This window comes from Elephas maximus, chromosome 16, assembly GCF_024166365.1.
Source record: "Elephas maximus indicus isolate mEleMax1 chromosome 16, mEleMax1 primary haplotype, whole genome shotgun sequence".
Taxonomy (NCBI): Eukaryota; Metazoa; Chordata; class Mammalia; order Proboscidea; family Elephantidae; genus Elephas; species Elephas maximus.
The window spans coordinates 7622780-7647080 of NC_064834.1; the positions used below are offsets into that span (position 1 = coordinate 7622780).

The window sequence follows — 24301 nt, forward strand, 5'->3', positions numbered from 1 at the left end:
CCGACAAGTTGCACCAGCCGCGGTCCCGCCTTGGCGCCCGCGGGCTCGGGGGCAGGGCCGGCGGCAGCCGCAGCGAGCGACTCGGGCAGGGTTCAGCCGGCGCCGAACAAAGGCTGCGCGCAGGCAGCGGGCGCCGCCTGCATCCTCGCTCCGCGCCCGGGCGGCGGCGGCGGCGGCGCGGGGCCGGGGCGGCTCCGGCGCCCGCTCGCTCCGCGCTGCCCGCTCCGAGGGCGCTTCGGCTCCCGCGCTCCCGCTCGCTGCTGCCGCCGCCGCCGCCGCCGTCCGGCTACCGCACCGCACACATCAATTATTCATCGCCCGTCTCCAGCTTCCCGGGCGAAGCCAATCACAGGCAGAGGCTCCGCTAATGGGGCCGCCGCCGCCGAGGAGGCAGCCAGCCGCGCTCCCGGGCGCAGGCGACAGCCCTCCGGGGACGGCGATGGGCCGGGGGCGCGCGGGGGGCTGAGGCTCCCGGGGCGCGCCGGCCAAACTTCCCACGGCCCGAGCCCTGCGACGAGCACCGGGGCCCGCGGGCCTGACCACCCGCCCTGCGTCCGCCCGCGTGGGGCTGGGGGCTCCGGGGAGGCCGGCCGCGCCGCGGCGGGGGGAGGGGTAGGAGGAGGAGGAGCGCGCGAGTAAGATGAAAGGCGAGCAGACCTGCCTCGGCGTCTCCAGGGAGCCCCGGCTCGCGCGCGCCCTCCCGCCCCGCGAGCCTCGCCGTCCGCACCCCCGCCCCCAGCCCGCCGCCCGCACTCACTCGCGCGCACAGCCCGCCGGCCCAGCCACTTGGCTGCGAGGGAGCGGGAGCGAATGTGAATCGGGGGCAGCTCACATTTCAAACTTGCGCTCAGGGGTGGTGCCGGTGCACGCCGCCGCGAGCCAACGCAGGACCCGAGGAGCCGCGCTCCAGCCTCGGGGCGGGGGCGGCGACCAGGCCCCGTCCCTCCCCCGCCGAGGCAATTAATTGGAAGCAACACTTGTGCGAGTGGGTCTCCCAGAGCGCTGTCGCCCGAGGGGGCCCCCGGGAAGGCGCCTGCTTTGGAGGACTTCGGGTGTCTCCCGCCCCCCAGCTAATACTCCCAAGTGGTCATGCTAATGAGGGTCCACGCCGGGGGGGGGGGAGGGGTGGAGGCAGCCTCGCCCGGGGGGAGGGGAGGAGGTGGCGGGAAGCCACGAGGGCGGGGCAGGGCTGGGGGCATCCGGATTGCGACCTCAGCTTAAAGGATTTTCGGAACCGGGTAGGGGCGGAGAAGACAGACGGCCTGGCATCTTCCCTGCCGTAGGGTCTCCTGCCATGCCGGGGTTCCCCGAGCACGGGGCATGGGGCTGGGTGATCTGGCTCACGTACTCTCTAGCTGTTCGACTTCGGGGAGTTCCTTTGCCCTGGGGCCAGCGGCGGGAGGGAAGCCGGGGGCGGCTCTGCGCGCGGCCCTGCCCGCCCCGGGAGCTGCTGCCTTCCTGACTTTGCATCCTGTGGTGGCCACAGCCTCTTCCTTCCAGCCTGCCTGTCGCAAGGGCTCCCACCTCTGAGCAGGGCTTGTCTCCCCCTCCGGCCTCGCAAACACCCCGGAAGCCCACCTGCGGCCCCACTCCAAGGATCTCTGCACCTTTCTCTCTTCCGTGGACACTTCCCGTGTCATCACTCATTTGGGAGTAGCTACATTTTAGAGGCCCCCCCCCCGACCCCGCCCACCTGCCAGGGAAAGTTAATTGAATGGTGACCTAACCGCCCCAGACAATTAGGAAGGTACATCGCCTGCCCTTCACCTCCAAGGAAAGGTAGCCAGGGCATCTCTACAGTCTCCTTTGTATTGGACTGCCCTGCCCTGCTCTCCTGGCCATCGCGGGAAACTGACCAGTGGGGAGATAACCACTTCCACTTCCCCTTAAGGATGCTTCTCCTGACAAGCCCCCCCCCAGCCCCCCCAGTCTAAGCCTCTGGCTCACTCAGGAACCTTCCTGTCTGTCCTGCTGCCCACCCTGGAAGCGGCTGAGACAAATCACTTATCTAGACATTATGTTCTTGCTCCTTGTTTGACATAAATCGTTAGCAGGCTCTAATCCCACCCACTGCCACTTGAAATATCACTTTCAGGGATGGCATTTGGAAATGCAGTTGTCACAGGAGCTGGTTAAATGGATTAATTCATACTTCATAACTTGCTGCCTTTTGGACAAGATCTAGCTTCCTGCAAAAGAGATTAATTGGCAACCTCTTCCTGTGGGTCCGACTCCGGGCTAGCCAGGGAACAGAGGGCTCCCCTCCTTGGCTCTGCAGAAATTCCAGTCTCCCCTCCTCTGGGGAGCCTTTCTTGATAGGCCTACTCGGGCTACTCTCCTCATCTTGAGAGATGACGGCTTCTTTGGGCACAGTAATATCTTCACTGAGACATCGCTGGGGCCCTGTCCTCCCAAGCAGCCCCATAGGTCCTTGGGACCCCACGAAGGAAGAGCCCTCCCATCCAGTAAAGACTCTTCCCTCTTCTCGCTTTTGGCTAGCCCAGCCCCTCACTGCAAATCCCCCAGGTGGCTTACTCCAAAACCCAGTGCTCAGCCAATTCTACCCAGAAACAGAGTGGGTGTGAAAACTTGGCTCACCTTGCAGGAGAAAACGCCGAGATGGGTGTCCCTAAAACCCAGTTTCTACTGTTAATCTGGCTTTGATACAATGTTGGGTTTTGAACTTTGATTATCCAGAATTCAGATAGCTATGGTTTCAAATAGTCAGAACACACCCATTGCTTCCTACCCAAGTTCTGTACAAGGATGGCTGAGGTTTAAAGTATCAATCTGCCTCTCAGTGCCTTCTGAATCACCAAAGACCCAAACGCTTGAGACTTTTAGGTTCATCCCTCAAATACCTGTCAGTGCTGGTATCAGGTGGTCAGCCTCGGGCACCAAGTTCAGAAACGCTGCTCTTACAGGTCTAGCGAGAACCTGGGCTGGAACTGAGCAGAGCTTTACACCAGAAGGTCAGGCCTGAAAGCACTGCCTGGGAAACCAACTGGACAGGCCCCTTCCCGGCTCTCCCACAGCCCTGCTCAGGAAGAAGCCCCAGGGTGGGGCCGGACGGGGACATTCCTGAGCTTACTTAAGCTCCTAAAGGGATTCCAGGGCCCCTCAGGCCTGGGACCAACTGTTTTGGAGTTTTCCCAGGTAAGCCACGAAAAAAAGTACGAACTTCTTCAGCAGCAGATTTACCTAATTAGGAAAACAAATTGTTTTCCAGCGCGCATTCCCCAGCGAGCACCGAGGCCTTCCAGCGGGAGCTCGGGTTTTCACATGCTAATTTCAAGGCCTCCTCCGCGGCGACCGCAGCCGCTCTCCGGCCCACTTGGTTAGCAAAGCCTCGTTAGTAGCACACCGCGGGGTCCACAGACACACCGACACTGGAACCAGTCCCCACCTACTACACCTTCCAACTCCACTTGTGCAACTTCCAAAGCTCTGCTGAAGCGCCTGGGGCCCAGGGCCGCCCCACCCCGCCCCGGGCGCCCGCTGGATCAGATTTACAGGAAAGGGCGGCAGACAAAGGCCTCTCCGCCGCGGCTCGAAGCCACCTCGGCAGCTCTCCGGGTGACCCCGGCGAGGGGGGCACAGCCGGGGGATGACTTGGGAGGGAGAAGAAAGGAAGAAGAAAGCGCGAGCGACAGCCCCCGGGAGGCTCCTTGATGAATGCCCGCCCGCGCGGCTCGGGAGGCCCCGGTGCGGGATCAATAGCCGGGTGGTTCCCCTCGCGGGTGTTTGAACTCCTCTGCCGTGGGCCCTGGCAGGCGCCGCAGCCTGGAGGGCGGAGGGAGAGGGAGGGCGGGTGCTTTGCCCAACTGGGAGGCCTGTCCTGCGAAGCCCACCTCTGCAGTACAAACCCGGCTGGGGGCAGGGGGCACCGTTACAGTCACCGGGGAGGTGGGGGTGGGTGAGGAGGAAGTCTCCTGGGGCGCCCTGCTCACCTTAGAGGGACGGCAGAGCTGCCCTGAGGAGCCTGTCCCAGAACCCACCAGTAAGGAGAAAAAGCAAAGCCACCTTAGCTGTAGGTTACCCAGGGGTCAAAAGTGGCCCCGTCTCCAGGCGTCCCGGCTGGGTCACCTCCCGGGTAAGTCTTTCTGTGGTGGGAGGCCTGGGTCCTCTGGTCACTTGGAAGGGCTGGTATACAGAAGCCATGCTGGCTCCACTGGGGAGAAACAAGGAACCCGTGAGGTGGCTCTTAGTTCTGAGCACAAGAGCTCAGTCTTGGGGGGTGGGGGGGGGGGTGGGTGCTGATTCAGCGGGTCTAAACAAGGATCCAAATGACTCTGAGATGTCACCCATGGGGGCTCAAGCACTGGGAGGGAGAGTGAAGTGAACAGGGAGCCTGGGCGGGTGTCGGTGTAAGTGGGTCAGGCCCACGCTCAGACCTCGGGAGCCACCTGAGCTGGCCACCTTCACACACCTGGTCCTTCTCAGGACACAGGGAAGGGAGCTCAGGGCATCGTGGGCACTCACTAAATGACTGAGAGATACTGGGGGTAACTGGCCGGGGAGCATCTATCTCCCTCAAGCTAAATAGTCAAAAAGGGTCAAACAAGCAGTATTTGGTGGGAGTCACTGAGGGGGCCCACCTCTGATGGGTCAGGATTCAACCTCCCCTATCTTAGTGATACTGTTTCCTCTACCTCCTCTTCCTTCCTCCTTCTTTACCCTGGCCAGCCCCTCAATTCTTCACGCACAGTTTTGACAATGGAAGGTAGGCTGGAAGTTGAGCTCCCGGCCAATGCGGGCATCTCCTGCAGGGCATCCTGCCAGGCCTCTGGACCCTACCAACACACAGGGCAGGCGGGAGGGCGTGCTCCTACCCACGAAGAGGAGCTGGGAGCTTCAGGCTGATCCAGGTCTGCCCTGTCCTGGTGATAATAGGGAGTTCACACTTACTGTGTGCCAGGCATGGCTCTAGGCACTTTCTACATATGGATCTTTACCAACAGCCCTTTCTGATAAGGGTGCTTATCGTCCTCACTTTACAGAGGGTAAAACTGAGGCAAAGAGAGGTTTCAACAACTTGCCAAAGGGTTCAAACTTGGCAATCTGGCTCCAGAGTCTGTACTTGTAACCATTATACTCTGTTCCCCAGATGGTACTCCAAGATCCTGAGAAGGAGGGTACCCTGCTCAAGGTCACACAGACAGTTAAGAGATGTAATGAGAGCCTGTGTCCCCCGACTGTTTTATATCCTTTCCAGCACACCGCATTACCTATAGCAAAATCATTTCTTCCTTTGTGCTTCTTTTTTGTGTTTAGCATCTGTGCATTTGCAAGCATTCACTTGCCATTTTGGGTTGGCTGATGACGTGTGGCCAGGCCTCCACCTGAGGGGAGGATTAGGGGCCTGGTGGACCATGAGACCTCCATGCCTCAGAACCCCCCGTCACTGTACCCGATGCCCTTCTAGATTTACCCTGGCAGGGCTGCTCACCCTAGACCCAGCCTGTATTCTCAGAAGTCCACGTTTGGCTGCTCCTAAGCCCCATAATCATTTCATCAAGAAACAAAACCTGCCCCTGCCCCTGCCCCTCCGAGACGCTCTACAATTGTGAGGTTGTTGGGGATCTAGTAAAACCTCCTGCCAGGCTGAAGGAGGAGAGAGGATTCTGGGGGGAAACCCGAGAGCCAGGCACAAAGTGGTCATTCAGGTGGCTTCATTCAGGAGCCACCTGCCCTTCTACCTGCTTGGCTGGGCAGGAGACCGGCCCCAGGCTGTCTGCCCATGTCACCGGGATGCCAGAGCAGCCTCTCTCCACCAAAAGGGTACCCGCAAGGGCAGATGGGCATCACGCTCCTGGACAGAGGGGCTGGCAGGCTGGGGCTGGTGCTGCCCTCCAGGGTGGAGTGGAGTCAGGAAGGAACCAACCACACCTTCCCACTGAGAGACCATGGAGGGAGGGGAAGTGCCTGGATTTGGAGGCTGAAGCTAAGGGAACAAGCAGTGACTGGCTGTGTGGCCTGCAGAATTAGTCTTCCTGGACCTCAGTCTCCTCTTCTGTAAAACGGGGTCAAGGCCCCCTGACACCAGGTCCTAGGGACCAAAGGAGATCACATTGATAAACCTCAATAAAATGAGACAATCCTGTTAAAACCTACGTCACAGCACGTCACTCCTCTGCTCAAAACCCTCCTTCCATCCAGTGGCTCCCAGCTTGTGACCTGCAAACTCCACGGGACCCGTTCCCCTGTCACCTCTCTGACCTCATTTCCGTCCAGTCTCCCTGTTTACTCAGCTCCAGCCTCTCTGCACTTCCTGGGGCGGACACATGGGATGCAGCCTCAGGGAGGCCTTCCCCGCCACACTGTCCCAGACTGTGACCCCTCCTGACGTCTCATTTGACCCTTCTTTCCTGCCTCAGCTTTCTCCTTAGCACTTATGACTGGAGAGCATGCCCTGTGTTTTCATTATTGATCTTGTTTAACATTGGACTCCCTCTCCGGAATGCAAGCCCCATGTCAACAGGGACTTTGTCTGTTTCGTACATGTACATGTTGTATTGACAGGACCTTAAATATGCCCGGCATATGCTTGATAAACATTTGCTATATGAATGGCTGAATACTGGATAACAACCGCCTGCAAGGGTTTGTGGCGCCCCTGTTCTCCCTGCCCACTGCCCAGAGACCAGGCCTCGATCCACTGCCCGGGAGAGGGAGCGTGGGTTGTTTTCCAGGTGTAGGCAGCCTGTTCAGACAGGAAGCTCGGGCTAGTTAACAAAGGGGCTGCCGGAGGTGGTGGGGCACACGCCCCCCAGGCCTCTAATGAATCTCTTCCCATTGATTTCTGGAGTCGCCTTTGAAGGGAAAGGACAGGAAAGGCGGCTCGAATGTCTGTGCCTCAGCAGTCCTGGGGTTTTATTGCTTCTCCCAGGACACAGCTTTGACAGGGGGGCTTCCGGATGGCCTGAGATTGGACTGACATGAGCTCCCTGAAGTTGGAAATGCAATTTCCCTTCCTGCTGGAGCTGTCTGTCTGTCTGCCAGGCTGTCTACACACCTCCCAGTCTGGGCTGGGGCAGCTGAATTCCACTCCTGATGCTTCCCAGACATCCCAGGCAGCCAGGAGGACTCTGTCCACTTTGCAGAGGAAGCCAGTGAGCTTCGGGTGAGGGTGGGGGAGCGCTGAGGCCACACACACGCTTTGGCCCAAGGCTGGGGGCCCAGGGCTGCAATGCAGGCTGGCCCAGCAGCCCTCTGACCCCCATGGGCCCCCACACCTGCATGGCCTATTATATCTAGCCTTGTGGAGTCTGAACTTACCATGTGGAATCACCAGCTTATCCAGCATTGGGGTGAAGAGGCCCTTGTCTCACTTTTCAAATGAGGAAACAGGCTCAGAGTGGGGCCTGGGCTTCCCCCGGTCACACAGCCAATTAGTGGCGGAGACAGGACTGGAGCCAGGACTCCTGGCTTGTTCTATAGCCCCACGCTATCTCTCCCACTGGTGTGTTCCCACCAACTGTAGTGTCAACGACACATTCTCCAAACTGTAAAGTGCTAGGCAAATAAGAGGGCTTACTGTTCTGAAGGGCCCTTGCTCATCACTTGCCCCTTTCTCCCAGCGGTCTGGGATGTGGGGTTCCAATGAGGAGGGTCCAGCCCACTCTGTTCCTCCTCCACCGAGCAGGCCTGGTGGCCAGACTTGGATCTTTCAGTCCCTTTCTTCATCCACGGTGGGAGTCTACACCATGAAGATGGACGGGGGCATCCGATTGGGGATCAAAAGAAGGAAAATGCTTTTGATCGTCAGGGCTGCTCAGGGTGGTGGTGGTTGTTCTGTGCCATCGAGTTGGTTCTGACTCATAGTGACCCTATAGGACAGAGCAGAACTGTCCCATAGGGTTTCCAAGGAGTGGCTGGTGGATTTGAACTCCTGACCTTTTGGTTAGCAGCCCAGCTCTGAACCACTACGCTACAAAGAGCCCTGGGTGGTAGTGAGCGCCTTGTCACCTGAGGTGTGTGTGTAAGCTGAGGACAGATGGCAGTGGATGGAGGGTTGCAGTGGGGATCCCATGCTAGCAGGCTTATGCCTGCTGAGGCCCTTCCTGCTTTGGGGTACTGTGATGGGTACGAGGAGAAGGGTGGTGAGAAGCTGCCCCAGCACCTCAGTGTGTTCCGGGCAGCAACAGAGCAGTTGCACGAATTTGCCAAGCTCGTTAAAGTTTGCCAAGAACCCTCCATCACCTCTTGCTGCCTGCCCTCCCTGTTCTCCAGGCCGTCCCTGTGAGGACATCCTCTCAGGCGCCCTCGACCATCTAGCCCCTTGCTCCCAGCCCCCAGCAGCCCAGGAGAGTGGGCTGCTTCCTCACTCCCCAGGTGGTCCCAGGTGTCCCCCAGCCCCAGGCTCTGGACATGAGCAGACAGGCCACACAGGAATGCCTGTCTGGGGAAAATCAAGGGTGGCCGCCAGGGTAGGGCAAGGAGTGGGAGGCCTGATGTTGAAATTGGGATCGCAGAGCTGGGCTCGCCAGATGGGAGAAGTGCGTTCGTTGGCCCCGGAGGCCAAGTCCCCAACTGAGAGAGATGCAGTCCACCAAGTGGGGGGCTTTGCTGTGTGTCCCTTTCTGGAACACAGCTTCCCCTCCCAGTAATGGTGTCCAGTGCAGATGCTGAGTGAATGTTCTTTCCCGCCTAGGGCACCAGCCTCCGCAAGTCTGGCTGGGAAGGCCTCAAAAGGAAGCGATATTGCTGAGCTGACCCCCACTGATTCCCTGCAAAGTCTGCAGCAGGTCGTCAAGGTGTACTGGCCAGCTAAGATACCTAGGGTATACATAATACAGTAGCCCTGGTGGCACAGCACTTAAGAGCCGCTAACCAAAACGTCGGCAGTTCGAATCCACTAGCCACTCCATAGAAACTCTATGGGGCAGTTCTACTCTGTCCTATATAGTCGCTATGAGTCGGAATTGACTTGACAGCAACAGGTTTGTTTTTTTTTTGGGGGGGGGTTATGGCAAAGAAGCTGGTTCTAAAATAGCAAGCCCACTATGGCCCTATTTTTGTAAATTTGTGTCATATTTGTAAGCATATTATTTTTGATAGACTATAAGCTCTATAAGGGCAGGGATTTTGTTCACTGCCATATCCCTGGTGGCTCTGTACCTGGCACACAGAAGGTGCTCAACAAATCTCCGTTGAATGAATACTGGCGATCCACCAAGCTATTAACAGTAGTTTACCCTTAGTGGTGGGATTTCAGCTGTTTTTTACTTTCTAGTTTTCTGTATGCCTCGATTGTTCTATAATTAGTACATTTCATTTTATGATCAGGAGGAAATAAAAAACCATAAAACTGTTTTCATTTTGGAATTAAATCGATCCAAAGGTAAGACTTTCTTTTTCCCTTGAAAGATGCCTTGCAACATCTCCAGAACCAATAACCCCAGGACAAGCATAAAACACCCACGTCGCCAACTGGTTTCTGAGGCCCTGCCTGGGGGTAGCCCAGGCCAGGCACCAACAGTAGTCACCATCCAACCCTCTCCCTCCTCACATGGCCTAATTCCACTCTGCCAAGAAAACCCTATGGGGCAGCTCTACTCTGTCACATGGGTCACTGTGAGTCGGCCTCAACTCCACAGCATACAACGACAACAGCTTGGGCACCTGCAACAGCCTCCAAACTGTTCTCTCTGCCTCTGGCCCCTAGTCTCTCTTCCGTCTGCTGTGGGTTTGTTTCTAAAAGGCAAATCTGACCATGTTACTCCCACGTCTAAAATCTTCCATGGCTCCCCAGGGCTGTCAGTTCCTTAGGCTGGCATTCAAGGCCTCACGTGAAGCGGTCCCCGGAAGTCACGCCTGGTCTCCAGGAGAGCTCTTTGCCCTCCACTTGGGCTCCTCTGTCTGGCTCTTCTGGCAGGTCCCTCTACTACCCCTCAAAGGCATACAAAAACCCTGGGTCACTCATCTTTTCTGGAGGCAGTGCCCTCCCCAAAGGCCCACATGCCAGCCTACAGCTGGGAGGAGGAGACACTTCCACAAATCTAGGGGTGGAGGGAAGCTATACCCACTAATCTGAGGGTCTCTCCAGGGCACAAAGAGCCAGGACCCTCTGTGAATTTCAAAGGTTGCGTGAGCCCTAGGCCAGCAGCTCTGTTGGGCTCTGAGAGGGGGAAAATTCCACCCTAGGGATCTCCATGCTGTGGTTTGGAGCCAAGCAGCGCTGCCTCTTCCCTCCCTCAGTTTCCCCAGCTGGGATGCTGGCAGTATCCTGAGATACTCGATAGGAAGGCACAGCCCTGGGAACTGAGCCAGCACACCCCTGCTGGTCCCCTCAGCAAGGGGAGCTACATCCCCCTTCGGGCCCCAGACAGACCCGGGAGTGTGGTGTGTAATTGAATTTGGCCTACTTACCTAATTATGCTGAGGAACAACCAGTACTGAGAGAGACCTCAGTGTCGGGGGTGGTTGGAGGCCAGGAGCCAGGAGAGCCTCCAGATACCTCAGCCATTCACAGAACCAGTGCTAGGACACCTTTACATCCCTTAACCTCTCCAATGACTGGAGCCCTGCAAAGCAGGGGGCACTACTCCTATTTCACAGATAAGGGAAGTGAGGCTCAGAGAAGAATTTTGCACGGGGACGCTAAGTCCGAAGAAGTAGACAGAAGGATTGAATGCAAATTCCTTTGCACTTAGGGCCCTTGTACATGCTGTTCCCTCTGCCTGGAACACCTTCTCCGCCATTTCTCGGGGTCACTTTCTCCTTGGAGCCTCTATGCAAGTGTCACTTCTTCAGGAAAGCCTCCCCCAAGCCCCCTGCACTTGTCCCTCATCCAACCTATCACAATTATGATCACGTCACTGTCCAAAAGGTCATTTCTTCTAAGTCCGTCCTCTCCACCAAGCTTTGAGCTCCCAAAGGCTGAGGACCATGTCTGCATCCCTCACCGGTGTTCCAGGCCCCAGCACAGGGCCCGGGATACAGTGGTGCTCCGTAAACGTTTGTTGAAGGAACGCTTTGAATGACCTTCTGATTCTAAATTCTTGGTCTTTCCAGACACAGTCTATTGGTTTCCTGGGCCTTGGGGTTGGGGGCCTCACCTGCGAAGCACTGTAACTCAGGCAGTGCCGGGCGGCCCACAGATTCCCAGGGGAGCTGGGGTGATGCTGCAGGGCTGGTGCAGCACCTTACTGACCTCTGGGACAACTTCAGGAGATGCCTCTTTGTGATGCCCTGCACAGGGGCTGCACGTACAAGACTGCATCATTGGAGGTGAGGACTGGTCCCGGGTCCCCCAGCTGGCAAAGAGCCAGATCTGGACACCAGGTCTGCCTGGGTCTGGGGTCTGGCCGCATGGCCCTCACCCTGCGGTTGTCCAACGACAGAATGGATGCACAAGACTAAGTTTCAGAGGGACAAGGACTTTAACCCAAAGAAAACCTTTGAACGTTGGAATTTCAAGTCTAGGGAAATGAGGTAAGAGAGATTGTTGGATTCCCCCCAAAAGGCAGCCCTGCTCAGGGGTCACATCTAGACCAGGTTCATTCTGGTTCCGACCCCTGCTGAGAACTGGCATTTCCACCCCAGACATACTGAGTCAGAATCTACATTTTAATAAGATTCCCAGGTGGCTCTTATGTACAACTTCCTGGGTACTTGTTAGAAGCGCACATTCTCAGCAGGGGTTTCGAACCACAGTGAACTGGTCTGAAGCCCTGGTCTGGACCTCCTTTCACCCAGCACCCAGCTTGCCCAGCCTCCTTCCTCCTGGGAAGGCAGCGTGGCCTGGTCTCAACAGCAGCTAACGACAACATACTTGGCTGTTCTCTGCATGAATATCAGAGCGGTGGGACTTTTCAGGATCACCTGGCCCACCCCATACTCCATTTTTATCTGTGGGGAAGGTGGCACAGAGAGGGGGAGCAATCTTCCTAGCGTCCCTCATGGTGCCAGGGCAGGGCTGGACGGGAGCTCTGTGCCCCTTCCCAGGCAGGCCTTGCTTCTCTGCTGGCTCCCCCATAGCCTCCCACGCCCCCTTGTGATTTTCAGGGAGGCACCATCCTGGTGTTGCCCTTTCTCTGCCCACCACACACCGTCCTTCTCCCCATCCCAGCTTTCTTCCTCCACAGCTGGTTTTCTGGGACAAGGGGTTCTCTTCCCCAACCCATTCAGTCTCAGTCACTGGAACTTGGCAAACGGCTTGCGCCCCACGCTAGCATCACATAGGGGCTTTCCCCTCCACCACCCCATTTCATCCTCAACACAAACAACCCTGGGAGGAGCTCCGATTAGACCCATTTTATGATGCAACAACTGAGGCTCAGAGAGGTTAGGTCAGTTCCCTTGAGTCACACAGCCAGAAAGCAGAGAGCAGGGGTCCAAGTTTAGGGTGGCGCACCTACACGGGCCGGCGCTCCACCTCCATCCGACTGATGCCTGCTTTAGGCACGGAAATACAAAGGCTCTTGCAAGGTTCAGCCTTGGCCTCAAAACGTACATCCACACTGGGTTCAGGTGACCCTCAGTACTGACCCTCCCAGCTCACACCTCATGAGGTCTCCCCCACGCACCCCGCAGACTGACCCTCCCTCCTCTCATCAGTCACGGATCCACCTGTCCCCACCTAATTCCTCAAATGATTTAAGTCTGATGCCTCCAACTGGCCCCATGAGAGCCAGCCCTCAGTCACGCTTGGCCTGGCCGGCACAGGGTCTTAAATTGGAGGTGGTCAACAGCAATAAAAATGTCAGGAGATTTCGGACAAAACCTGAAACCCTGGCGATCAGGGCATGGGTGGCATGTGCGGTTGGGTGGCTGGCTCTGTGCAGCAGTTCCCATCAGGTAAGGCTGGGCTCCCTGACCCCCCAGACCTACCTCTGTGTCTTCAGCTAGCTGGCGTCTGTGTCTGTACCACCTGCCTGGCTTCGTGGGCTTCTGAGCCTGTAGGGGGAGGCCCACATGGAAACCCTGAGGCCTAGCCTTGGCACAGCCAGGTCACCGGCTCCAGCCACCCTTGTCTTGCAAGTCACCAGCTCCCTACAGACCCCAGTGTCCTCAGAGGGAACTTAAACTTTGACTGGCGAGGCCCCAGGGCGAGGACAGCGCCTTTCTCCTCCTCTTTTGCTGTTCTCCCACAGTTCTCTCTCCACTTGGGGTGGAAGGCGGAGAAGCAGATGGCACACACCAGAGCCCTGTCCCTAGGAGGTGGGCATGCGATGCCCCCTGGAGACCACTGAGGACTCACTTGCTTTCCCACAGGGCGACAATCAAGTGAATGGGGCATCACGACGTATTTCACAGCGCCTGCTCTCCCCCACGGAGCCCACAGTGCACCAATTTCCCGCCGTCTGTGTACCGGGAGGGGGTGTTTCCATTTTCTCTCTTCCAAGCCCTGTTTGCACAGACGTGGGCCTTTCAGACACCCGGGCCCCTCGCCTCCTGGCCTCCCGGCATATGCTTAATTGGGAGGAAGCAATTCTAAACATCTGGGGCGCACATCTGAGAGTGGGCTCGGGACCACACAGAACCTAGAGGAAATGGGAATCTGTGCAATTATGTCACTTCCTCAGTGGAGGGTGCATGGGGGGGTGGCAGAGCTGAATAACTGCAGGCACTTCTGAGGGGGGTGCGGCCCAGGGAGAGACCAGGACAGCATGTCTTACATACAGCCACCCTGGGACCAGCGGTCCTCGGGGCTGTGGTTAACTCCTGGGCAGGGCTGAGCTGAGACCGTGGGGCAAGTGTGGTGCATGGAGCTGGTGCCCCAGGCAGAAGGGGAGAGACAAAGCAAAGGAAGGAGAGTGGGAGGGAGAATAAGGGAGAGAAGCGAGAGAGGGAATAAGAGAGGACAAAGAGGGCAAGGGGATGGAGGCAGGAGAAGAGAAAGGGGAAAAGGGAGAGGAGGAGAAAGAGAGAGAAAGAGACCAAAAGACTGAGGCAGAGAACTATCTGGTTCCCTCAGAGACTGGATTCAGGCTTCCAGGAAATGGGGCCACCCTAGAAGCCCACTCAGGACAGCAGTGCCTCCCGCCCCACAGCACTCACGCAGTGTAGTCAGACACTCTGGCTCCAATCTCAGTCCAGCCACCGTCCAGCTGTGTGACCCCAGGCATGAAACTTAACTTCTCTGAGCCTCAGCTTCCTCATCGGGAAAAGCGGGGTAGGAGCTCTGGTTTGTGGACTGTTGTTAGTCAGTGGGCTCACCTATGTATGTAAAGAGATGGCCTAGGACTGGCAGTGCTGAACTGCCCTCCTTTTCCAAACCAGTCTAGAAGCTTTCTGCTGGAAGCAGCTGGCCCCTCCGGGCTCCACCTTCCCTTTTCTTCCCGTCCACCTTACCCACCCTACTAATGTGGGTCTGTTGATATTGTCCTTTTCTTTAGAGGGTCCCTGGTTGGTGGTTTGTGGGCTCCTTGTGGGCATAGACAATCTTTGGGGCGACCTAAGTGCCTACCACACAGTCCCTGCATAGTAGGTACCTGACGCAAATCTGTTGAAGGGGCGCGTTGAGCTGGCCCTCTGTACCGAGTTTCTGCTGTCATTATAATTATCTGCCTGTTTAAAAGGCAGACTCTAATTTCTTCCTCCAGTAATTCCTGTTTTCTGCCAGAGACAATAGTGTCTCTTCATCCCGAACAGGTGAGACTGGGTCCTTTGGAATTCCCTACAGGAGCCCAGCCCCCAGCAATGCTTTCCACACGGCTGGCCCCGACAAGCCAGAAAATGTTCCTGGGAAGATAATGAAGTGTCTGTTAAAAGCTCTTCGAGGATAGCCATTGGCCAGGGCTCTCGCTGGCCCAGGAACAGCAGCCACCTTCCAGCCTCCTGCCTGGCCACCACCCTGTCCCCAGTGAGGGGAATTACCACCACGCAGAGCTTCTACTGCAAAACACAAACACCTGGTTGCCTGGGCAGCACCTTGCCAGGGTGACGTGATCCAGATGGTCCCTTAAGAGGCAGCTGGGTTGCCACGGAAACAGAATTACCGCTGCTCCAGCCAGGAGACCCGGATTCTAGGTCTGCCGGAACCCCCACCCCCTACCCCAAGCTTAGAGCAGTAAAGTGATTTGTATAAAATCACCTAGCAAGTAGATTTCAGAGCCTGGGCTTCTATTCAGGACCTAATACTCGGAACTGCTTATGAGATGCCGGTCTGCGTGAAGCACAGTGTACACATCATTTCCCTAGAGGCTGGGAGACGAGGTCAGGATCACACCTCGCATCCAAGTGGTGAAGCTGAGCCAAGTCCAGGTCAGCCTGATCCTGAGGCCTGAGCTTGGGCCCGTGCCATATGCTACTCCCACTTCTGGACTCCAGATCCGGCTCCTGCACGCCCTATCCCAAAAGCTGGCTGGACCTGAATCCGGGGTGCAGGGGAGGAGGCTGGGGCCTACACACCGAGACCCACAGTTCCAGACTTCCCCCCTCACTCACTTGCTTCTTTCCTTCTCTTCCTTCAATCCTTCAACCAACCAACCACCCATCCATTCAGAGCCATCCCGCTGCTCTTCCTTTGCCTTGTTACATAAAAGATTTTAGTTACTCTGGGAAATGCATACATTTCTTTGTGCTTCAGTTTCTCAATCTATAAAACTGGGTGGGTCATTGTAAGGGTCAGTGCTGATGTTCACAGAATACCCAGCACAGTGTCTGGCATGAAGCAAGAGCTCAAAAAACATTACTTTCTCTCTCTCCTACCAATCTTTACAGGATTTTGGAAGGACTTGCTGGGAAGACTTGGTGAGACAGAGGCTCTCAAACTTCCCCAGCTTAACAGCACAGACAGGGCACTGTTAGCCCTGTCCAGCCTCCCTCCAGACAGCTCTCTGCTCACCACGCCTGCAGGCTGCCTCTCCCTCATTGGGGCCTGGCCTTCTCTTCTTTGGGAAGGGAAGGGTGTGCTCCTCACCCTGTATGAACCTTTGCTGTCTTGCAGATAGCTGAGGGCCTCAGGCCCTGAAGCCTCTGGAAGGGGCCATTCCTCCACCCTGAATTATCGGGTCCATCTCACCTCTTACTCCATTCGGAGGTGGGTGCGGCTGGCATTTACTTTGGCCCTACCTACTGTATAGGTCTAACAGGTAACATCATGATAAAGACAGGCTGAAGCCGTCAAGGATTTCATTTTACTTGGATCCACAATCAACACCCAGGGAAGCCGCAGTCAAGAAATCAAAAGACGCATTGCATTGTACAAATCTGCTACAAAAGACCTCTTTAAAGTGTTACAAAGTAAAGACATCACTTTAGAGACTAAGGGGCACCTGGCCCAAGCCATGGTGTCTTCAATCGCCTTATATGCAAGCGAGGGCTAGGCAATGATTAAGGAAGACCTAAGAAGAATTGACACCTTGGGTTATGGTGTTGGCAAAGAATGTTGAATATACCATGGACTGCCAAAAGAATGAACAAATCTGTCTTGGAAGAAGTACAGCCATAATGCTCCTTAGAAGTGAGGATGGCGAGACTTTGTCTCACATACTTTGGACATGTTATCAGGAGGGACCAGTCCCTGGAGGAGGATGTCATGCTTGGTAAAGTGGAGGGTCAGTGAAGGAGAGGAAGACCCTCAACAAGATGGACTGACAGAGTGGCTGCAACAATGGGCTCAAGGATAACAACGATCATGAAGATGGTTCAGGACCGGGCAGTGTTTCATTCTGTTCTACACAGTGTCACTATGAGTTGGAAGCGACTTGACGGCACCTAACAACAACCATACAGGTGGGGCCCTGGAGGCATAGTGGTTAAGTGCTACGGCGGCTAACCACAAGGTTGGCAGTTCAAATCCACCAGCTGCTCCGTGGAAACCCTATGCGGCAGTTCTATTCTGTCCAATAGGGTCGCCATGAGTCGGCATCAACTCGGTGGCAACAGGTTTGGGTTTGGTTTTTGACCACACAGGTTTCATATTTTCCAGACGCTGAACTTATGATACAGGATCAGACAAGGGTCTTGTGCTCCCTCCAGGTATGGGAGGTATCCTAGGAGAGTCTGAATGCAAACAGGCTGGAATAAAATTCCTAATGCTTACATAGCACCTGCTGTCCACCAGGCCCTGCTCTAAGCACTGGACATACGTTAACTCATCTAAGTCACGTACCTGCCCTCTGAATGAGGCACTGTTATTACCCTCTTTTTTCAAATGAGGAAACTCTGGCACAGAGAGGTGAAGTGACATTCCCAAGGTCACCTAACTGGTAAGTGGTAGAGCTGGGGTTCAGAGAGTCCATGCTTTGCATCATAACTCCTCTCTACGACATAGCTGGATGGCTTCTGGAAAGAGCTGTTGACACTAGGCTGTTGCAGGAAATGTCAACAATGACAGCAGACAAGTAGGGGATGCTCGCCGCGTGCCCAGCTCTCTGCTACGCGCCATCAATGGGATGGTGAGTATGGAATGAACTCCAAGATGGGAGGGTGTTTCACCTGCCAGCAAGGACACATCATTGCCACACACTTCACACCTCCACCTGCAAACAAGTCAGGTGCTCTTGACAAGTCCTCTCGAGTCATCACAAGCCTTTCCCAGGAGATCGTTTTAGCCTGTTCAGAAAGAGTGTGGGGCTGTGTACTGGCCTTGGGGTCAGAAATTCTGGTCTGAGTCCCAGTTCTGGCCCTTTCAGCCAGGTGGCTTTGGTCAAATTACTTACTCTTTCCAAATCTCAGTTTTCTCATCTGTAAAACGGGGCCGACATGAATATCTGCATCATCTTGTGGGATGAGTGAGTTTCCAGATGCCCAGCCCAGTGCTGGGGGCTGAGAAAATGTGGACCGAGGATGCTATCTTTATGGCTGAAGGGGGCCGTCAATCAAGGGTTTTCTCTAATCCAGACATCTCTTCCTGACCTTCCTGGCCTGGTAGTCAAGGCGGATTATAACTGCACCCTCATTAATTCCTGTCTGCCTGTCTGTTTGACCCAAAAGGCATTTACAAGGCTGTGACTTGCAATGCTAAAGACACCCCGTAGCCAACTTGCCTGCTCTGTGCCAAGTCCCTACTCCATTTCACTCCGACACCCTCGAATCCCCTGAAATCCCTCCTCTGGGGGTGAGAATGCTAAGCTCCATCTTAAAACCAAAGCACTGGTTTCCTTAATCCTCTTACCTGGCTCTTTCCTCGGCAGAATTAATTGCTACCAATGGCTTTATTAACTTTCAGGGCAGCATGGCACCCACAGGGCACTGGGGGGGGGTGGGGTGAGGGTTCGTTCTGGCAGGACCTTTGGCCTGGGTGCTGGAGGCAGAAGGCAGCACTGTACTTGCAGGGTGACAACCTGGCTGCCTGTAATGATGATAACCTCATGGCCTGGCATTTCCAGAGAGGCAGGAGCTGCAAAGTCTCGGCCCGAAGACCCACACATGTGTCACCTCTGTTCTGCGCCAGTCCCTTGGGGGCCCTCTTAGACCCCTGGCAACCTGCAGAGAACTGCCCCTGCTGAGGTGTCTCTCAACTCCCCAGAGCCTCAGTTTCCTCCTCCTTAAAATGGGAATAAACTTGCCTTGGGGATCTCACGAAGTTTCTGCGTGGCACAAGAGGTTTGTGATCGGCTGCTAACCTAAAGGTTGGCAATTTGAACCTACCCAGTAGCATCGTGGAAGAAAGCCCTAGTGATCTGCTTCCTTAAAGATCACAGCCAAGAAGATCCTAGGGAGCACTTCTACCCTGCAATGCATGGGGTCACAATCGACTCAATGGCAAAGGGTTTGGTTGTTTTAGTTTGGGGATCTCATGGGGCTGGACTTGGAAGGGCCAGGTAAGGGGCTATATTTATATGCAGCGTTATTGTGACTCTTCACCCACAGAATGGGAGCATTTATTTACTTCAAACTGTGACAGCAGGACCATGTGCCCTGCATTTCTACGTATATAGCGCCTGCCCAGACCACAATGCGGGCCAGCCCAAGAAGCTGCTCACTAGCCACTCCTTGCCCTTAAAATTCCTGTTTCTTTTTTTTTCTTTCTAATTTTGAGAGGCATTCTCACACCCATCACCTCATCACGGTGCTGAGGCAACAGAATGAGGCAGAGATGGGTATGGGTGGGGCACAGCCTGCCCAAGGGGAGGCGGTGAGGGGCTCGGCCTTGGCTCTCCACCCAGGCTGTCCCCTTTGCCCAGGGCACCTGAAGTGGGGAGCAGGTGACGTGGTGCACAGATGGCTTGGCGGGGGGGGGGGGGCCACAGGGCCCAGGGAGAAAGCCATTCCCACATCAGCAGGGAGGGGGCACAGGGCCCAGGGAGAAAGCCATTCCCACATCAGCGGGGAGGGGGCCCAGGGCCCAGGGAGAAAGCCATTCCCACATCAGCGGGGAGGGGGCACAGGGCCCAGGGAGAAAGCCATTCCCACATGAGCTTTTTTTCCCGTACTTTAGATTTTGTTTCAAGGAGCAGAGTCTCCATTTGGAGCGAGCGAGGCATTAGCCCTTTTCAAAGGCTCTTCTCACTTTTTCACTGGCCGAGAACCAACCCCAGGCTCGGGTCTTGGAGCGGGCACCTGGATCCAGCTAAACTAGGAGGCAGAGTCTGGTCTTTGTTGCCTTTATTTTGAGAGTTACTTCCTAGATGTGGCAAGAGAGACTGGTCTGCCACTGATGGTAGTGACATAAAGCTTCCTTTCCAAATTCAGACCAGTTACCAGCTGCCATCGAGTGGATTCCGACTCGTGGCGACCCCGTGCGGCGACCCCGTGCGGCGACCCCGTGCGGCGACCCCGTGCGGCGACCCGTGTGTGACAGGATAAACTGTGCCCTATAGGTTTTCAATGGATGGTTTTTCAGAAGGTTGCCAGGTCTTTCTTCTGAGGCACCTCTGGGCGGACTTGAACCACCAACTCTTCAGTCAGCGGTTGAGCACAAGAGCCATTTATACCACCTGGGGATTCCTTTTCAAACCGATATAATGAAATAAACATAAGTGCCCAGAAATAGGAAGAAAAAATGATCAGAACAGGAGGGTACTGGAATACGGCAGGGGTTATGGGGATGGGATGCAAACGAGTGAAACCTGGGAAGTGCTGCGTTGTTGCAGGCACTGTGTGTGTCTCGCCCACACATCCTCTGGTTCCTGTGCGCACTCTTGCCCCTGCTCACTTACTCGGGGGCGCTTTCAGCCCTTTTGCAGAGTGGAGCCAAGTGCTGGAGAGTTTATCCACCTCTGCCCCCAAGCAGCCCTCAACAGGTAACAGACAGGTGATGGTGGGCCAACGCCTCTTTGTCCTTACCCCTCAGGTGGGCTGACGGAGGTGTGTGCCCACTCCGTATCCCAGAGTTCCCCAGTGGGACTGATCCCTCAGTGCCCACAGCAGTAATGCACTTACTTCCCCTGTCTCATTCCCCAACTTCTCTTGGGTGTTTTCTGGGACCCTCCAATAAACCTCTTGCACTTGAATCTTTGTGGCAGTGTCACGCCCACCATGGGACTGAGGTGCTTTCAAGGAAGACTGGTAAAAAGCAAGGAGGAGGCAGCTGAGGAGCCTCTGGCAGCTATTTGACCCCTTTCAGTCCCCTTTCTGAGCCTCATGAATCCACCCTCTCACCTCCTGGACTCCCCTGTCCTGGTCAGGCTGTAGAGGGTGGGGCGTGCGGGTGAGGCTCTGGTCTGGGCTTGCTGAGGGTCCAGGTAAGAGATGGCCTACACATCTGTCAGGGTCCCAGTTCCCAGGCCTCCCCACCAAGGCTGGTGTCCTCCTCCTGCTCCCCCTTATTTGGATGGGCTGGGAAGCAGAGATCTACCAGCTGGGCCCCAGGCAGCCCTGTCCTTACACAACCGGCTCTGTGGGGGAGCCAGCGATGAGCTAATCCCACAGATGAGAGGGAGACAGGAAGAGTAGCCTCCCTGACAAGCAGAGGCCTATCCCTTGGGGGCTCACGGGAACTGCTGAGCCAGCCGGGAGACAAGGGCTCTCTCACCTTTCCTCCCCACTGCCAGCAATCAACCAAACTCCAAAGAAACCCACCACAGCCATGGTGCACCCTGCAGAAACTGTGGGAAATACGGGGTTGCTCCCTCCCGCCGTCCAGAGAGATCCATTATTAATACATGGACATTCTGGTATGTTCCCTTCTGTTTGCTGCTGCCTGGACCAAAATAAATGCCTGCTTTGTTTTTGCACCTGGCTGCGATCATACTGAATATACCATTTTGTTTCCCTTTTAAAAAATGAGTATTATATCCTAAGCATCTCCACAGAATAAGAACTTTCGAAAACCACATTTTTAATGGCTGTAGGGTGGCCACAGATAAACTCAGTGCCTTCTTTCCCGGGCCTTGGAGACGTTTTCAAATCTGTCCTGTCTCTTCTGTGTGTGGCACTGCCCCCACCCCTGCTGTTCACTCCTGACACCCAGGGGCCTTCACAGTCCCTTCTCCCAATTCCTTAGGCTGGGAATAATGGGGCCACAAACCTCTCATTCGGCCCCTAAGGCACTGCTCCTCTCTCTAAGAGCACAGCCAGGTGGTAGGGACCCAGGCCTCAGCCCTCAGGGTGCGGGGTAGAGAGAGGAGGGCCCCAGGGCCACTGACCCAGGACAACCTCCCCCACTTGCTCACAGGGTCACTCAGAAGAGGGACAGTCCTTTTTGCTCCAGATCTGACCATCTGGCAGTTCAAGTCCTGCTACCAGGAAGTCATGTGACTTCAGTCTATCTCTTCGCTCCTGGAGCCTCAGTTTCCCCTCTATAAAATGGGGGTGCTGATAAGAGCCCCAGTAGCCTCTCAGACAGCGGTAAAGGTGGGGGAAGGTAAGCGCCTGAACAGGTTTTGTCCATTAAACAGATCTGGCTGCCGCGAGCTGGTTCCCAGGGGCCTGGTGATAAAATCCAGGCCCTTCCCCTGCAGCGGGATCTGACCTGGAGTGGGGGAGGCGCCAGCAGGAGGAAGGAAGCCAAGTCCCTCCTCACGTCCGCTTTGCTGAGCTCAGACATGGGGGTGGGGGCCAGTGTCCAAGAGGATGTCTGTCCTAGGCCTTGAAGAAGTGTCCCGGCCTCGAGGGTGGCCTGGCATTTCAAGGGCGAGAGCTGCCTGTCCGCTGTCTCTGGGGAGCTGGCAACAGCTAACAAATCCCCTACAATTTGCACCCACCAATCCTGTCTGTGCCGGGCGGCCACGAGCAGTTTTTCACGCAGAGCTGCGCACAGCTTTGTCTTGGAGAGACAGCTCTGGCAGGGCGTCCCTGAATGAGGCCATTTGTCCTCCTGGTGACGGGAAGGCGGCTGCAGGCTGGGGTGGGCAGAGGCAGGGGGGACAGAGAGAGGCTGTGGGGAGGGTGAGAAAGTAGAGATGGGCCAGAAATGTCCCCACCACTATGGGGTCTGAAAGCCCCTGTTCAGCAAGTGGGAGGAAGGGTTGTTTTCAGACTTGGGGGCGGGGGCGGGGGGGGGGGGAGCGGATGGCAAATGACCTGCACTCCTCTGGCTTAAGGAGTCGTGGGCAGAAGAGCTGGGGAAAGCCAGGCTGGCCTCAAATGCCTTGTGTTACATCCCAGCCCTCTGACAAGGGTGGGGCACACGCCACAGGGCCCCCAGGTCAGGCTCTCTTTCTCCAAGCCTTGGGTTTGCTGGAGAAGGTATTAGAACACTGGCCTCGCCCCAGCCCCTGGACCACTGGCCACAGAGCTGGGAGGGGTAAGGAGGCAGGGGCCTATCACATTCCTGATTTTTCACCTCCCAAGCTGGCTGGGGGCCCAGGCTGGTCTCAGCCCCTGCTACCTCGGTCTGCTGACACAACCTGAGGCTGTCAGCTCCTCCGGAGGCTCTTGGCACTCCCAAGAAACCAGACCAAGCATCTGTGTGTCGACACAAACAATCGTCCACTCTGCTGGGGTTTCCACTGTTCCCAGGCTCAGGCTGCTTAGCTGGGACAGGAGGGTGTACTTAGAACAGAGGTAATAATCAAAAACGTACACAGGGGCCCAGGAGAGTCCAACTGCGGGGTAGGCATTGCTGGATGTAAGAGATGGGGTGGGGAAAGCTACAACCCAGTCAGTCTTATGGAGTGAAGGTCCAAGGTTCCTGATTCAAGAGAAGCCGCGCATCGGCTGGGCCGTGCAACCTTCCAAAGAATGACTTATTGGTGTTTTTGAAAACCACCAAGCAGCCCAACCTCAGCAAGCGTGCGGACCACGTGGAGCCCGGGTGGCTGGGCTGTGCCGTCTGTCTGACAACCACCTTCCCACTCGTCCCTAAGGAAGGCAGCCTCCTCTTCTGCAGGTGGTTTCCAGGGCTGCCTCTTCCAGCCCTGACCTCTCGCTTCAGCTCTACGCTCCTACCTCTCCTGGGACGCCCTCACATTCTCTACTCTGCCACTGGCCCCTCATCTCCAGGATGAGCCCAGAGCCATCACTGGCCAGTCTTGGGGAGCCAGAAAGGGCACTGGGGCAGGGAGTGGGTGCCCTGGCTGTTGCCAGAGTGAGTTGGGGTGGGTCCTCCTGGGCTCCCCGTCCCCTGGGCTCTGACATTCCTGAATCTATTATTTTAAGGCTCTGCTGGGCAGCTCAGAGGGGTCAGCTGAGGTGACAGAGTCCTTCATGCATGGGCGATGGCTCCAGCACATGGAGGGCTCTGGGGGACCTGAGACATGGCAACGGCCTGGGGCCTGGTGCCCACGTAGTCAGCAGGTGTGGGCTCCCTTGGTGCTGAGGAGGCTGACATGTTGGTGCCGCCCGTCAAGTCGCTGAGGGCTGGCAGGCGGCGGCGACGGCGGTGGGGGTGGGCATGCTCCAGTCTCAGGGGAGCCGTCAAGGTGCTGGGGCTGGGCAGGTGACCTTGTGCATGGAGGTCGGTGGAGGGAGCAGCTGCCCCCCTCTCGGGGAGCCGCCTGCTGAGGAGGCTCCTGACTGTGTGCGCGCCTGGGTGTGCGTGCTCCTGTGTGCAGCTCAGAGGCTAAAGGCTGCACCAGAACAAAGAGCTGGGGGCTGGGTATCTGAGGGCCCACGTGGAGACGGCTGACTTGGCGGCGGGTTTGCTGCAGTGTCTGGTCTGCGCTCACGCTCCATGCGCGCTCTCCGGCTCTGTCTCACACATGCAGCACACATGCCGCACAGTGCTGCCCCCAGGCCCGAGTTCCTGCTCCAGAGCCCACCGACGCACGCGCAGCCCAGCTAAACGCCATCGCTCCTGACAAAGCACCTCGCCTCCTGCATGATCTCATCCCATCGTCCCCTCGTCTGGCCCCAGCTTGGCCTCCTGACAAGAGAGACAGACAGAGAGATGGAGAGGGGAAGGGGTGGTAGACAGGGGGGAGAGGGTGAGAGAGATACACAGCCACACACACCAGCCACACAGACACCACACACAAAGCCACACACACACACACACACCATACCACACACACAAACTGCCATG

The 24301-nt window shown here is 56.4% G+C and overlaps 1 protein-coding gene across 10 annotated transcripts in view; it reads right to left on the reverse strand.

Moving 5' to 3' along the window:
* Positions 1-24301, reverse strand: part of ZMIZ1 (zinc finger MIZ-type containing 1) — a 258230-nt gene that overhangs the window by 76951 nt on the left and 156978 nt on the right. The window contains exon 1 of one of the 10 annotated variants that reach the window (XM_049855866.1): positions 2862-22286. The exons of 7 other annotated variants lie outside the window; for them this stretch is intronic. The gene's annotated coding sequence lies outside the window, so the exon portion shown is untranslated. Of the gene's footprint in view, position 1; positions 165-832; positions 1116-2861; positions 22287-24301 lie in introns of those variants that run through there. 2 more of the 10 variants (XM_049855867.1, XM_049855864.1) reach the window with 2 other exon arrangements.